The following is a 15,583-nucleotide window of genomic DNA, read 5'->3' as shown; positions in this document are numbered from 1 at the left end:
AGGACTTGTCCCAGGTACTTCCCTGGTGGTCCAGTGGTTCAGAGTCTGCCTTTGAACATGGGTTCGACCCCCGGTTGGGGAATTAAGATCCACACACTGATGGGCAACTAGAGAAAGTCCGCGTGCTGCAATGGAGACCCAGGGCCGCCAAAAAAAAAAAAAAGAAAAGAAAAGAAAAGAAATTCTCTGAAAAAGAGCTCTTCCTGAGCACTCCCCAGGGCACAGTGGGCTCAACACCAAGAGGAAATGCCTCACACACCTTAAATCCAGAAGGAGCTCAACACATCTGTCATTGGTGTTTACTTCTGTTTGGTCCCCTCCCCATCAGCGTTTGCCAGGGCTGAACCAGACCCCAGAGGCCAAATGTGTGTCTTTCAAGTGTCCCTCCTCAGGGATGGAAACGTATCCAAGAACATAGGGAATTCACTGCCAAAAATAAACACCTCTTGAGCTGTTCCAGGAGGCAGTGGGGCTGGGACTCTTTCCTCTGCTTTATGGATGAAGAAAGTAAGGCCAGCTGTGGGCCTGTATAAGCTGGTACCTATTAAATATAAGCTGGAATGCTACCTCTGACCCAGGAGCTTTTCTCCACCTGCTCCTGAGCCTACATTTCCATCACCTGCCAGATAACTGTACAAGAAAACAAGTTTTGTCCTCCAGTTTGATCATGATGATGACGGTGATGATAATAATAATAATGATGATGATAAAAGAACTGGCTTCATCCATCTCTGTATGAGACACTCTCATGTTTCTTACACTATAATGAGATGCATGGTGAGACACATGAGATGCACACACTTGCACACTGCAGTAACAGAATCGAGGAAGAACAATCATATTACTCAGTAATACCATGTGTTAGATTTCCTTCCACTCCCCCCACAAAAAAATGTCCTCTACAGTCAGAAAATGAGATAACAGTGCACAAAGAGAGGAGGGAGGGCTCTGAAGCCGAATGGCCCTTCGTGAGGCCTTAGTTTTACCCTCATGGACTTGAGCAAGTGATTTCATCTCTGAGACAGCCTTCCCAGGGGTGAAGTGGGTATGGAAACACCAGGCTTTGGGATCATCAGAAGAACTTGAAAGAAAGAGAAAAACATATACACCTAATACAAACTTAGCACAAAGTGTCTTGCACCTACTTTTCCTGAAATATAAGCATCGCTGCTGTTAGTGGCTACCGACTGGCCTTAGAATTAGGAATTTAAAAATGACGCATCTTTGTTGGTGGGAACGTAAGATTAAGATTTTTGGAGGGAAGTTTGGCAATATCTACTGACATTTAAAGTCATACCTTTTTTTTTTTTTACAAACACACATACTCCTTTGTACTATTTTTTCCATATGGAAAACGTCTCAGTGTAAGGCTATGAAGAATGTTCTCTGTCTATATTGCACATTTCTGTAATTGTCTTTTTTTCTTTTCTGGCTGTGCCACTCAGCTTGCAGGATCTTAGTTCTCTGACCAAGGATTGTTAACCCATGTCCCCTGGAATGAAACTGAGGAGTCCTAACCACTGGGCTAGCAGGGAATTTCCTGTAATAATAGTCTTTTCATAACGAGCACTGAATATTTTTGTAAACAGAAAAAATACACTTTTAGAAAAAAGTCATTTCTCCACTTCACTTTTTTTCTGATTTTAATTTTCAAATGGAACTGACATATAATTAAAAGTTAAGTCTGAAATTACATCATCATTTGACAAGCCATGTGTCAGATCCACAGAGGACCTGTGTATTTTCTTCACTGCAATAGGCTCGACACCTCAAATAGCATCTGTATAACTGTAGGTAGTCACTATCTGTTAAATGAATACTTTTAAAAGCTCATAAATATTCTAGCTCTTCCACTTCTAAGAATTCATTATATAAAAATATTTGTCCAATTGCCAAGAGATAAAGAAAAGGCTAATCCCTGTAGCAGAATTCATAAAAGTAAAAGGCCTCAAACAACAAATTTTTTTCAATCATACTGGTTACTGGGCTACTGTCATTTTTAATAGGGATGAGGTTTTAAAACAGAAATGAGGTAGCTATTTACATCGTGTTATAGAAAGACATCATGTTAAGTAATAAAAAGTAAGACTCACAACAGCATGACTAGTTTCATCTTAATTCTCTGTCTTAAATTTCAATAGTAAAAAATTCCTGCTGTTTTAAGTAAAAGAACAAAACCTAGGTAATAAGTGCTTTTATATTTAAGGAAAAATATCTGGAGAATATATATTACATGACTAGCAGTAACTTTTTTGTCTCAGCGTAAGGCTTCCTGCCTGGAGAATCCCAGGGACGGGGAAGCCTGGTGGGCTGCCTTCTATGGGGTCACACAGAGTCGTACACGACTGAAGCGACGCAGCAGCAGCAGCAAGGCTATGAAGGATGTTCACTCTTATATCACTATCATATTGAGTATTTCTATAATAGTATTTTAAAAAATAATGAGCACGTAGCATTTCTGTAAACAGAATAAAATATATTTTTATAAAAACCATCACTTCTCTATTTCACTTTTATTCTGGTGTTATCTGTGAAATGAATCTGACACATAAGTTAAATCCCATAGCACTAAACTGAGGCCCCTGGGCGGTTTGGTGAAAGGCGCACAGTGCTCGTGCCTGAGCTGGGACTCAGTTTCCCCGATACTCCTGGCCCCCACCACCCCATCCAGGGCTCGCCCCCTTCCAAAGTGTGAGGAAGCAGAGATGCTGCAATGGCAGATGGGCTGTATGGAACCATGAAAAGTTCTGCAATTAAAGAAGCCTCCCAAAGGGAAAGAAACTAAAAAAAAGAAAAACCAAAAGGGATTGCTTAAGAGCTACATTTTTTATGAACTTGAAAAGTTTGTGAGTAAATGTGCTGAATTTGCCAAGCAGTTCTGATTTCAAATGGTCTCTCTCCTAAGTACACATGAACTTTATTTAACTCAGATTCTGATTTTCAAAGAGTTAAGGGATCAATTCAGAGTGACCAGCAGGTCCTAAAATTTCTGGCTTGTCCAGAAACAAACATCTGAAATATCTCATGAATTGTTTACAAACTCACTCAGGAGTTTCACCTGCCTCACTCATGCAGGCTTTGGTCAAGGCTGCTGTTTCCAGGTGCTGAAGTACATCCCTGGGGTTCCTTTCACCTCAGACCTACCTGTAACATTTTCAAGTGCTAGACACGAAGGATTTGGGAAGAGTTACCATCACTGTGAAGCTGTCAACACTACAACCCAACTGGAAGCCAATATTCCATTCTCTGAAATGCAGACCTATTTTTTTAGACATGATTTAACTAGGTATTATTAAAATCACGAGGTCAAGAACTGACCACTCCTCAAAAAGAAAATGAAAATTCCTTAGAGGGACACAAAGAAAAGAAAGTGATTTCTTCTGGGTTCACTGCTTTACTAACTTAGACTTTTGGACTTTTTTCTGATCAAGACAACCCCATAACCACTCAGAAGGGATTTGTGTAGATAGAACTTGCGAGTGGTTAATGAATCAATGTCTTCTCCCCAAACAGGCCGGCCTGTGAATTATAGGAACACACAGTGAGGATACTGAATCACAGAGGTTATTTAAATGTTCACTTAGGTGCAATGTCACAGTTCTCAAAGTCACCCTCCAAGACCCTCTCTTTTGAATTTCAACCTGGTTGGGGGGGGGGGGGGGGGTGGCTAAAAGAGACTGTAAAAACCTGTGGTCCTGTCAAGATGCCAAGGTGTCAGACCCAGGACTACCCATTCCAGCCCCATCTCCCTTGGTCTTAGCACTATTCTCCACTCCCGCCAAGCTCAGAGGGAAGGCTGTAGTTTGCTGGTCTTAAGAGAGGAGGTAGCCACGTTCTTTGAAGTTGCCCCGAACTTCTCAGTGTGGTCACCGACTCACACAATGGTGACTCTCGTGGAGAAATGAAAAAGCAAAAAAGTCGAGGTCAAGTGCCCCAGCCGCCCAGAAGACCTCACCCTTTAACTCAATTGCTCCCAAGAGCGAAGAAGGTCACGGCTGCCCAGCAGAGCCCGGCAAACCCCTGCCCGCGAGGAGCACTGTCTCCCAGGGATGCCGCCGGCACCGAGAACGTTTCCCAGGAGAGGCCGGCCTTGCGGGCTCCCCTGAGCCCCAGCCTGAGCCCACCTGGTGCTGCGCGGTCAGGCTGGGGTCCCACCCACACTCGAGCGCGTCCTACGTGACTGAACCCAAGAACTGGCCGCCTCCTGAGGCCCACTGTACAGACGGAGAAACTGAGGCTCCGAGAGGAAAAGTGGTTTAGCCCGAGGATGAAGGCGTGAGGGGCTGGAGCCCGAGTTTTCTCACGCCGAGACCCAATTCTCCGTCGAAGAGGCCCGTAGTGCGCCCTCGGCCGTGGAAACGACAACCCTCAAGCATCCGCAAGAGGTCAGCTGGTGGGGGGGGAGGGTCACCCCCAGGAAGGGCCGAGATGGGGGCCGCGCTTTCCGCGGGAACGGCGGGCGAAACAGGCAGCCAACCCGGCCCGAGAGACCGCCCGGGAGCCCGGGCGGCCGAGGAAGCCAGAAGGCGTCGGGCCCTGGAGCCTCGACACCCGGAACCCTGGCGCCCGGACCCCACCAATCCCACCCCAGCGAACGCACGCACTCACCACAGGCGGCCGGCTGCACTCGAGACATCTGAGCAGGACGCAGGCCCACACCACTGAGGCGCTACCACCGCCCGCGCCGGTCACGGGGGTGGAGGCGTGGCCGGCGTCGGCGCCGCTCCGCCCCAACCCCATGCGCTCGCTTCTGGGGGCCAGGCCTCCCCCCTGCGAGTCCGCGCTCTTGGTACGGCCCTGGCGGCCACGCCCCCTTAGGGTCCCAGCTTTGCCTAGAGGCCTTGGGAGCCCGGCGCCCTGTTCCGGGCCGGGCTGCAGTGCCCTGGCAGGAGGCGCCAGCGCGGCCCACGGCGGTTCCGCAGGGTCGGTGGCCAGTGAGCTTCGCCGTCTGGCCTCCTCCTGCCGACCGCCGATCGCCTGTGTTCGTGGCTTTTTCTCATCCACGGTCCTCAGCTCCCTCGCCTTCGAAAATGGCGAGGCGAGTGTCGGGGTCAGTCCAGCCTAGTGTTGGAATGCTGACCTGCTTTCTGGGTCGGAGGGCAGGAGGTGAGCAAGTGGGGGGCCAGGACTGGACTAAAGAGGCGGGAGGGGGCAGAGGGCGCCTCTGGTTTGGAAAGTCTGGCTTCCTTGGTTGAGAGGTAAGAAGCCCACCTATGCGTCCTGCTTGGTTACTATGTTACAGGGTTATGAGGATTAAGTGATGTAACTCAAGTTCGTAAATAGTTTAGCTTGGTGCGATAGTGCTCTAGAAATATAAGTCATTATTATTATTACTATTATTGTTACCATGTGGCCCCTGCGTTGGAAGCAGCGAGTCTTAACCATTGGACCACCAGGGAAGTCCCTATTATTGTTATTAATTTCAGGCTCTGCTACGAATTCCTCTGGGAACAGTTGGGGGGCAACTCACTTGTTCAGAACCAGTTCTCCATCTTTAAAAATGGGACCCACCAACAACAACCAAGAATGAATACTTTGAAAATTGTAAAAGCCTGTATAAAGAGAGGATCCTTCTCGTGGCCCCAGTTTTAGGCTTCCTATCCTTGGAAGGAAAGTTATGACCAACCTAGATAGCATATTAAAAAGCAGAGACATTACTTTGCCAACAAAGGTCCCTCTAGTCAAGGCTATGGTTTTTCCAGTGGTCATGTATGAATGTGAGAGTTGGACTGTGAAGAAAGCTGAGCGCCGAAGAATTGATGCTTTTGAACTGTGGTGTTGGAGAAGACTCTTGAGAGTCCCTTGGACTGCAAGGAGATCCAACCAGTCCATCCTAAAGGAGATCAGTCCTGGGTGTTCATTGGAAGGACTGATGCTGAAGCTGAAACTCCAATACTTTGGCCACCTCATTCGAAGAGTTGACTCAATGGAAAAGACCCTGATGCTGGGAGGGATTGGGGGCAGGGGGAGAAGGGGATGACAGAGGATGAGATGGTTGCATGGCATCACCAACTTGATGGACATGAGTTTGAGTAAACTCCTGGAGTTGGTGATGGACAGGGAGGCCTGGCATGCTGCAATACATGGGGTTGCAAAGAGTCGGACACGACTGAGCGACTGAACTGACTGACTGACTGATCTTCTAGTCTGTCCGGAACTGGTCTGATTCACCGCAATAAACCAGTCCCGCCTACAGGTTGTTTAAATGCCAGAGCCTTCAAGGTGGGGCACATCCGTGTCTAACTAAGGGACTGAATGTATAACTCTTATATTAGGCCCTCAAGAGTCCTTGTTTCAGTCACTAAGTCGTGTCTGGCTCTTGGCAACCCCATGGACCTGCCAGGCTCCTCTGTCCATGGGATTTCTCAGGCAAGAAGACTGGAGTGGGTTGCCATTTCCTTCTCCAGGGGATCTTCTGGACCCTTGAGAGCAAGAGGGAAATTCATCCCCCAGATGTCTGATACTCTGTCTCACCTTTCCACTGGCTTTGTTGAACACCTCCCCCGTGCTTCCCAAAGAGGCTCCCATGAATCCTTGCACTCTGCTAATATGAAGCCAAGACACTGAACACTCAGTTCTCTTTCTCTCTGCTAATGGCCTGCCTGGGGCCAGAGATAGATATCTTCTTTTTCTTTTTCTGATTGCCCGTAACTGAGTCCTATAGATTCCTTCTCCAGGACCACCCTCCCCAACGTCTCTTCTTTCCTGCTGTCCCTGCCCTAGTTTTGGCATACCTGGGTTCACCTTTCCCCTGGATGATCTCAACAGTTCCTGTCTCACACGCCACCTCCAGCTCCTTCTCCACCTGCTGCCAGGGAAACTTCCTCTTCTACTGCTCTGCTCACTGCCCGACCTTGCTGTCCCTTATCTTTTCCTTCTCAAAACACACTCTCAGGAGCCAGCTGGGGAAAAATGTAAGTTGGATACACACTTCACACCTTACACTAATATAAACTTCTGATAGTTAAAAGATTTGAATAATTTCTAAAAAGAAGAAAAAGGAGGGACTTCTGGGGTGTTGCAGTGGTTAAAAATCCGCCTACCAATGTGGGGGACATGGTTTTGATCCCTTTGGTCCAGAAAGATTCCCCACGCCGAGGGGCAACTGAGGCCATGGACCGAAACAAAAGAAGCCACCACAACGAGAAGCCCAAGCACCATTACTAGAGAGTAGCCCCCACTCGCCACAACTAGAGAAAGACTGCATACAGCAGTGAAGACCCAGCGCAGCCAAAAAAATAAATGAATTAAAAAAAAGATTCTCTGAGCCACTAATCCCAGTGAAAGAAAAGAAAGGAAAAGTCCTACAAGAAACCATGGGAGAATTTGTGTTAATCTCCAAGACACCTTTCTGAATTCTTAATAGAACACAAACCCCTGAAGCCATAAATGACTGAAAAAACTACCTACATAAAAATCAAAACATGATGTGTGACAAAGACCTACAGGCAAAGTCCAAAGGCAAAGGACAAACCAGGAGGAAATATTTGCAATTGTTAATAATCAATAATCAAAGGACTACTTTTGATTAGGGGCTGTGTATCAGTCATTTCAGCTGCCTGAATATTTTCATTACTGAGCTTGACAGCATTTGCCTTCTACATAACATGTTCTTTGCTTTGTTTGTCCCTTGAGCCTAAAAGTCAAGTCAGCAAGCGGCCTTAACAGTGTCATCGCATTCAGCTGGACTGCACAGCTGAACCAACCACCCTTATGATTACACGGCTCTTCCTGTGTCCTCTTCCCGAAAGTACATTTCCCCTCCGCCAACATGATTTAAAAGAAACAGATTCTCAGTCTCTCCATGGATCTGGTAGATCCAGATTTTTCCTGAGACTCCCACCAAGGTTCCCTGGCACCCCCAACTCCCACCCCAGGTTGATTACTGTAAAGGATGAGACTGAATTCCTATTTGTGTTTCAGTTCTTATAAAGGGGCACGACCGTTTGTGGAACGGATGGATGGCTGTAGTCTGGAATGCAAGAGGAGAGTTCAAAACCTGGCCCTAACTTACCTTTCCTGCTTGATCTTTACAACTTTCTTCCACAAATTCTACACTGGAGCAAAACTGGATGCATCCAGTTTTGTCCATGCTGTGCATTTTTATTATTCTGCTGAGCCACTAGGAATGTTGTTCTTTTCCATGTTTATGTAATAATGTCCACCTCCTACCAAAGCTCCCACCTCTGGAAGGTGCTCTGATCCCTCCAGAAGCGGTGGCTACTCACTATTGTCCAGCTCTCCAAGGCCCAGAGCATTTCCTATTTTAAATCGTATCTTCAGAGTATCTGTCCCTCATCAGTCTTGAGTCCCTCCAGGGCAGGTCTCTCAGAAGCCTCCTCTTTCTGCCTCCCTGCCCCCGTGCGTGCAAGCGTGTATGCTCAGTCACTCCATCGTGTCCAATTCTGTGCAACCCCGCGGACTGTAGCCTGCCAGGTTCCTCTGTCCATGGGATTATCCCGGCAAGAATACTGGAGTGGGTTGCCATGCCCTCCTCCAGGGGATCTTCCCGACCCAGGGATCAAACCCAGGTCTCCTGCATTGCAGGCGGATTCTTTACCACTGAGCCACCTGGGAAGCCCCTCCCGTTCCCCAGGTTCTGCCAAGTGAAAGCAGCATGGAGGTATTTGCAGGATGAGCCTTAGAAGATTCCGGAAAGGCAGCCTGGAGTTAAGGAGCTTGGACCTGCGTAAACGAGAGTGAGGGATGGGAGCCGGAGCCAAGGCTGGGGTGAGGGGGAGACAGGGGACTGGACAGAGGTCAAGGCAGGACAAGGATTTTGTGACCTGTCCTGACAGCTGCTCTTGGTTTTGCAAGGACTGTGTCCCCTGAAGAGAACGGGAGAAGATTTGTCCGGGTGAAGGTGTGGGTACCACCGCATCAAGGACTCATCAGGAAGGTGTGATCTTAGTCTAAGGGAGAGACAGGGACCATTAGTATAGTGGGCCTTTCTCTGCTGTGGGCAGTGCTGTCCCACAGTCTGCAACCCAAGGTTCTTCTGAATGTGAACAGCCTGAAAACTCTAGGCACCTACAATAGACAGACAGCCTAGGGGCTGGGGGAGGGGGCAGAAACTGGCCCTTAAAGCAGAGCTTCTCTTTGCAGCAGAAGTGTTTAAAACATATATATTTATTTGGTCATGCCAGGTCTTAGTTGCAGCATGTGGGATCTAGTTCCTTGATCAGGGATCGATCCCAGGCCCCCAGCATTGGGAGCACAGAGCCGTAGCCACTGGACCACCAGGGAAGTCCTTGAAACAGAAACGTTTACATCCCACAAAGCCAAGGGCTGTACCTCACATTCGTACCTTCTGATCAATCTGATCCCTTGAAGCCTTTCCTTGTTCTACAGACCCGAACATTTGCTGAGCCCTTGCAGTGGGCTCCCACTTGCCACGAGATGGAAGGAAGAGCTAATTCCTATTTACTGAGCACCAACTAGATCCTAAGCACAGTTACCACAAATCTCAAGTGTCCACTATGATCCCCACTGGACAGATGAGGAAACAGAGGCTCAGAGAGGTGAAAGGACTATCCCGAGCCCCCCAGGCTCCCACAACTAGTAAGCGTCCCGGGCCTTGTGCCCACCAATGATTGTATGGTACGTGGGCGTGTGAGTACATGCTCAGTCGCTCAATCGTGTCTGACTCTTTGGGACCGCATGGACTGTAGCCCACCAGGCTCCTCTGTCCGTGGGATTCTCCAGGCAAGAATACTGGAGTGGGTTGCCATGCCCTCCTCCAGGGGATCTTCCCAACCCAGGGATGGAACCTGTGTCTCCTGCACTGCAGGCAGATTCTTTACTGCTGAGCCACTGGGGAAGCCCCAGTGTGTGTGTCAAGCACATCTAAATCCACCCAGCTTCACCCCAACGCTGGGAGCCACCCTTCCCCCGGGAAAACTCTCCCAGCCTGGTGGGAGCTGGGCGAGGGGAGCTCTGTGCCACTCTCACTTCAGAGTGGTACCATTTCCACACTGGTGCGTGCTCCCCTCATCCTCTCCCAGGGCAGTGCCTGCCTCGGAGGGTTCAGTCGGCCTGGCTCCTCCCTGTTCTCTCCGACTCCAGCTTCCTCCTTCGTGGGCGCAGTCTCAGACTAGCTCCAAGTTCCTGCTTTACAGGAAGGAAAGGAGTTTCTTGAGCGGGAACTCACGCCAGGCACGTTCAAAGGAGCTGCCCTGTCTACCTACAGGGCCAGGGATGAGGCGGTCACCAAAGCACAGATGTACAGGCTTCCCTGGTGGCTCAGCAGTAAAGAATCTGCCTGCAATGCAGGAGATGCAGGTTCAGTCCCTGGGTTGGGAAGATTCCCTGGAGGAGGACATGCAACCCACTCCAGCATTCTTGTCTGGAGAATGCCCATGGACCGAGGAGCCTGACGGGCTACAGTCCATGGGGTTGCAGTCAGACACAACTGAGTGACTAAACTCACACTTGCAAGCACGCACACACACACGTGCGCGCACACGCACACACACACCCTCCACCACAACTGAGTGACTAAGCTCACACTTGCAAGCACGCGCGCACACACACAGACACACACACCCCCTCCACCCCCAGATTAGGAGTCAAATTCTGCTTCGGCTGCTTACCAGATGCCTGGCCTCCTTAGATAAGAAATCAGTTTCCTTCTCAGCAAAATGAGGAGGAAATACCCTGTCCCGCCCCCTTTTCCCTGGTGTTCTGAGGTTTGTTATGATGTTCAAAGGATGGATCTGTGGCATCAGGGCAGAAAGCAAGGACACAGGCGAGCCCTATCATCAAAGAGGAGCAGGAGAAGGAGCCTGAAGCCCCAATTCTGCCACCTCTAAGCCCCTGGCCAAACCTCTTGCCTGACCTCTTGCCTGGGGGGACTCTGAACTTTCTGAAAGTCTCTAATGAGCACTTGGTCTTGGCCCCATTTTACAGGTGGGAAAACTAAGGCAGGGAAATGAAGCAGCCCCATCTGACTGGTTCATCCCCCAAATCTGATCTTTCTCTGGTCAGTGGGTTGATCCTCTGCCCAAATCTCTTTTACAAAGGGCAGACATTGTCGTAGTTCCTTCTGATGTCAGGGGCAGCTGGCTCAGCCTGACCAAAGGCTCTCTGGCTGCTCAGGAGCCAGATCTTTAGAAAATAGATAGGAGGCTTCAGCTGTGGGGTTTACTAAGCCAGTTGGGTGTGTGGGGGCCTGCTGGCAGACCCGCTGGGGGCAACTGTGGACATGCAGTCTGAAGCCAGTTCGGCAACAACATGAATTGTTCCCCGGGGGAAACAGCTAGGAGGAGCGGAGGGCAGAGGCAGCCAGGGAGCTAGAATGAGAAATCACTGAAACTAGGGGCTTCCAGATGGACCGTGTAGGTACAGGAGACAGAGGAGGCCCTGGCTAGATGTCTCAAAGGGCACCAGTCGCCTCCATCAGAATCGTCATGGGCCTGTTAAAACTGCCAGTTCCTAGGGCATCCCCACCTGCAGCGGTTGGATCAGAATCTCTGGAGGCCAGGCAGAAATTGACATTTTAAATAAGCTTCACTTTGTTCCGCATTGGAATATGAGAACCACTGCCTTATGGGGTTAACGTGACCAGAACAGCGTGGGGGGTGGCGTGTCCACCACACGGCACAGCTCAGGTCGATCCAAACACAAAAGCAGATAAAGGAGGAAGGGACAGTTGTTTTGAAGGGAGAAGCCAGGATGATGACTTGCCTGGCTCCCTGGGGTGTTAAAATTTCCCCAAACCTTTCTCATAGCCTCCCTGCCACCCCCACACTCCTAGGTTCTCTAAACCACGTCCAAAGTTCAGCAAAGAGGCAGTCCTGAAATTAAAGAACAAACTTGGTCTTTGGCAACAGCAGATCAGGTTTCCAATCTGGATTAACACCAAGGCCCAGATAGCTGTGTGACTGGACGGGTTCTGTGGATCCTTATAAAGGCGGCCCCTTGGGGTTTGGGTGAGGACGAAATGGGATAATGGGTTAAGTCGCTGGGTGTATATATTGGTTCTCAGACCAGGATTCCCTCCTCTTTCCGGTTTCCTACAGACAACCTCCCTCCCAGCCCCCTTCCCTTTGTTCCTTTCTCTGTTATGCAACCAAAGTTTAAATCCTTCCCAGTTTGGGGCCAGCTGCCAAGCAGATGGGAGGGTGTCTCTGTAACGCGAGGTTTTGAAAGCCCCATCTTCCCTGCCTCCCTCCACATTTTTGTCCACGCGCAGCTGGAACAAGACCTTTGCCTGCTCTCCTCAATATTGCAAAAAACACCAGTGTTTACCTTATCTCCTGGCTTCTGCTCCAGCTGTCGCCATGGCAACCATAACCCAGTGCTAGCCATTGAAAAAGAGTCTCTGAGGAGGAGCATGCTTGGTTTGCATTAACATTCAGTTCGGACAGCTCTTGCTGAGAGCATCTGCCGTGCGCCTGTGTTGAGCAATCACTAGGCAGAAATGGGAGTGATTTAGAGCTGGTCCCTGACTTTGAGGGGCTGGCGGTCTCCTGGCCAAGATGTAGAACCTCTTGGTATAGTTCAATGACTCTCAAAGTGTTAGCCCTCAAACCAGGAGCTTTCCCATTACCTTTGAATTGGTTTGAAATGCCACATTTCAGGCTCCTTTCAAGGTCTACCTGAATCAGAAATTCTAGGGTGGGTAGAGGGGGTCCTGAAATCTGGGTTTTAACAAAAGCGCCGCCCCCGCCTCCCCCCGTGATGGTGATGGAGGCTGGAGTTTGAGAACCGTAGATCTAATTAAAACCTCACCCCATCCCAAGAACTGGGAACTGTTGTTCCCACGTCACAGATGAAAGAACAGAGGTCTGCCTGCCCTGTATGCAGACTAGCTGAGGGCTTGTGAAGGCGTTGGGCTCTCGGATCCTTTCCAGTGTCAGAGTCTACCTCTGCAGCACCTGTGATAAGGTAACGAGCAGACAGTCTGTTTCCTGGATCCTGGCTGGAGAAACACAGAGGTACCTTATTCTCTGTCCAGCAGGGTCCGGGCCGAGTGACAACGCAGATGGAAATGGGAAATCATGCCGGAGGGGAGAAGAGCTGGGAATAGGGTCAGAAAGAGCAGCAGCAGCCCTGGTGACAACCACCCGCCCCAAACGTGGAGACCCTGAACTACATAATACCCTGCTGCTCTCATGGCCGAGATCATCTAGGCTTTTAAGCCGGACCCCCAATCCTCAGACCTCCTCTCCTGTGTTCACTCACCTGCACGCTCAGTTGGTCTCTTTCCACGCTTTTGCCCCCGCAGGCTCTCAGGGTCCCCTCTTACACTGCATCTGCCTGAACACCCTCCTCCCCAAAGCTGGAATAGCCTCTTCGGCAACCAATGGCCTCCAGCCTCTCTTTGCCCACATCCCATGACTGGGCGCTTCCTGCCTTTTCAGGGAACCCATCCACCTATGAAATCTCTGATGGGCTTAAGTTTCCCTTTAAATGAGCTGACATCCATCCCCGTGAAATATCCACCTTTTACAATATGAGTTATTCTAATCCCCCGTAACAGAGATTACAGGCTTATTTTGAAAGTAAGACGATCCATGCCAACTATTTCCAATAAATCTACCACCCACCTTTGCAGATTAAACAAAGCAGGTAGACTATATCAACCCTTTACCTTGATAACAGTAAGAACAACGAGATGAGGTGGGAGTAGAAAGGGACAGGCAGAAGGATCAGAGGCAGTAGAGGTAAAGTTCACTGACTTGGATGCTCCGTCTTACCACTTCTTGCCCAAGAGACCCTGGCAGGACTGCAGCAGTTTTCACAGGAGCCCCCTTCAAGAAAAAGAGCACAATATTGCAAATATGATTTCCCAGAACTTGTTTCATTTTGTTGAATACAGTCACAGATGGATGGTTTGTAATGACAGAAAAGGTAAAACTCAGCGTGTCTTCAGTGATCGTTTTCACATCGTTTATTGTTTCAGCAAATGGGAATCTTGAAGCTTAAGTGACTTGAGCTTTGTGGAAATCTGCCTCTGACTCTGGGCCTCAGTTTCTCATTCTAGCCCCCATCCAAAGTTGCTTTGAGAAATGAGCTGAAGGAAGATGAAACCATCAGCTAAGATGTGTGTGTGTCCTCTGGTTTCTAAAGATGAATCCTTGCAGCCTGGGCAGGAGGGCAGCTGGTTGATTATTCCCGTTCTGGGGCGAGGGCCAGATGGGCAACCCGGATTAGCATTCTGCCCTGGGGAGGCCTCAGCTGGAGCTCCAGGACCAAACCAGCAGAACCAGTAAGTACAGGGGACTAGCTCTCTTCCCACCTGGAAGGAAATGCTAGTGCAGATCCACAAGGACAATAACAGGATTATTTTAATCATTTCGGCAATTCTGGCTCTGCCAAGAGAAAAAGCTGTGGTAGCTTAGGAAATTAAAACAACTCTGAAAAATAAATAAATAAATAAATAAAACAACTCTGGTTTCATTCCCCAGAACGTGTTTTTCAAGAAGTATGAGGGTTTAGCAGGAGAAGGAAGGAGCCCTAGAAACTCCTGCCTTGCCTTGGGCTGCCCAGCCAGCCTGCAGCCCCTTGACCACCAACCCCACTTTGTAGACGGTGTCTCCTTTGTTCTGGTCACACCTTCTCTCCCTTTTTATTTTTTATTTATTTTTTTTTAAATATTTTTTGATGTGGACCATTTTTTTAAGCCTTTATTGAATTTGTTATAATGTTGCTTGTTTTACATTTTGGTTTTTTGGCTCAGGGCATGTGGGATCTAGGTGGCTCAGTGGTAAAGAACACGCCTGCCAACGCAGGAGATATGGGTTCGATCCCTGGGTTGAGAAGATCCCCTGGAGGAGGGCATGGCAACCCAGTCCAGTATTCTTGCCTAGGAAATCCAATGGACAGAAGAGCCTGATGTACTGCAGTCCATGGGGTCACAAAGAGTCGGGCATGACAGCTGCTAAGCATGCATGAACACGCCTGCTTGTGGGATCTTCGTTTCCTGATCAGGAATCGAACCTGCACCCCCTACATTGGAAGGTGAAGTCTTAACCACTGAGCCACCAAGGGAGTCCTCCTCCCCTTTTTAGAAGATCTCCAGAGGACACCCCAGCTCCTGGCCTAAGCTGGGTGCCTGGGGGTCCCCCATTGCAGAGGCTGCTGGTGCCTGCCCCCCCTGAGAGTTCAGGATCTTTCCAGGCTGCAAGCGGAACCCCATCCATTTCTGTAGTGCTGCTTGCAAATGAAGCTTGTTCTCATCCCCCACCCCTTCCTGGGTCTTCCAGAGCAGTGACTTCCAAACCCTTAGGCAGAGGAATCCCTGGGCAGCATGTATGCCAAAGAGGCCCTTTCAGGAGGCCAGGGGTCAGGCAAGCTCACACATTGTCACTCTGCAAGGGGCCCCAGAAACACAGAGCTAGAGAAATTAGGGCTGGTTTTCCAGGGACTCAGCCCCACACCTTTCACAGTTCTGTCCTGCACCTCCCCAGTCACGAGGGCATTTCACAATCCTTCTCTCTAATAAAAATGCCTGCCCGGGCTGCCCTAGGGAAGAAGGAAGATGACCATGAAGACCTGGGCACCCCCCAGGCCCTGAAAATGTATTCAAAGTCACCAGTCCCTGGCTTGGGGCCCCAAGGCCAGAAGTAGGAAGTGGCTG

The 15,583-nt window shown here is 49.4% G+C and overlaps 1 protein-coding gene across 2 annotated transcripts in view; it reads right to left on the bottom strand.

The window, feature by feature from the left end:
• Positions 1-15,583, bottom strand: part of LOC122701745 (NADPH--cytochrome P450 reductase) — a 63,505-nt gene that overhangs the window by 47,234 nt on the left and 688 nt on the right. The window contains exon 2 of one of the 2 annotated variants that reach the window (XM_043915017.1): positions 13,701-13,754. The gene's annotated coding sequence lies outside the window, so the exon portion shown is untranslated. Of the gene's footprint in view, positions 1-4,608; positions 4,725-13,700; positions 13,755-15,583 lie in introns of those variants that run through there. The other variant, XM_043915016.1, reaches the window with a different exon arrangement.

The sequence above is a fragment of the Cervus elaphus genome, chromosome 10 (genome assembly GCF_910594005.1).
Source record: "Cervus elaphus chromosome 10, mCerEla1.1, whole genome shotgun sequence".
Lineage (NCBI taxonomy): Eukaryota > Metazoa > Chordata > Mammalia > Artiodactyla > Cervidae > Cervus > Cervus elaphus.
The sequence above is the reverse complement of the archived record's forward strand: the minus strand, read 5'-3'. Positions and strand labels throughout refer to the sequence as shown.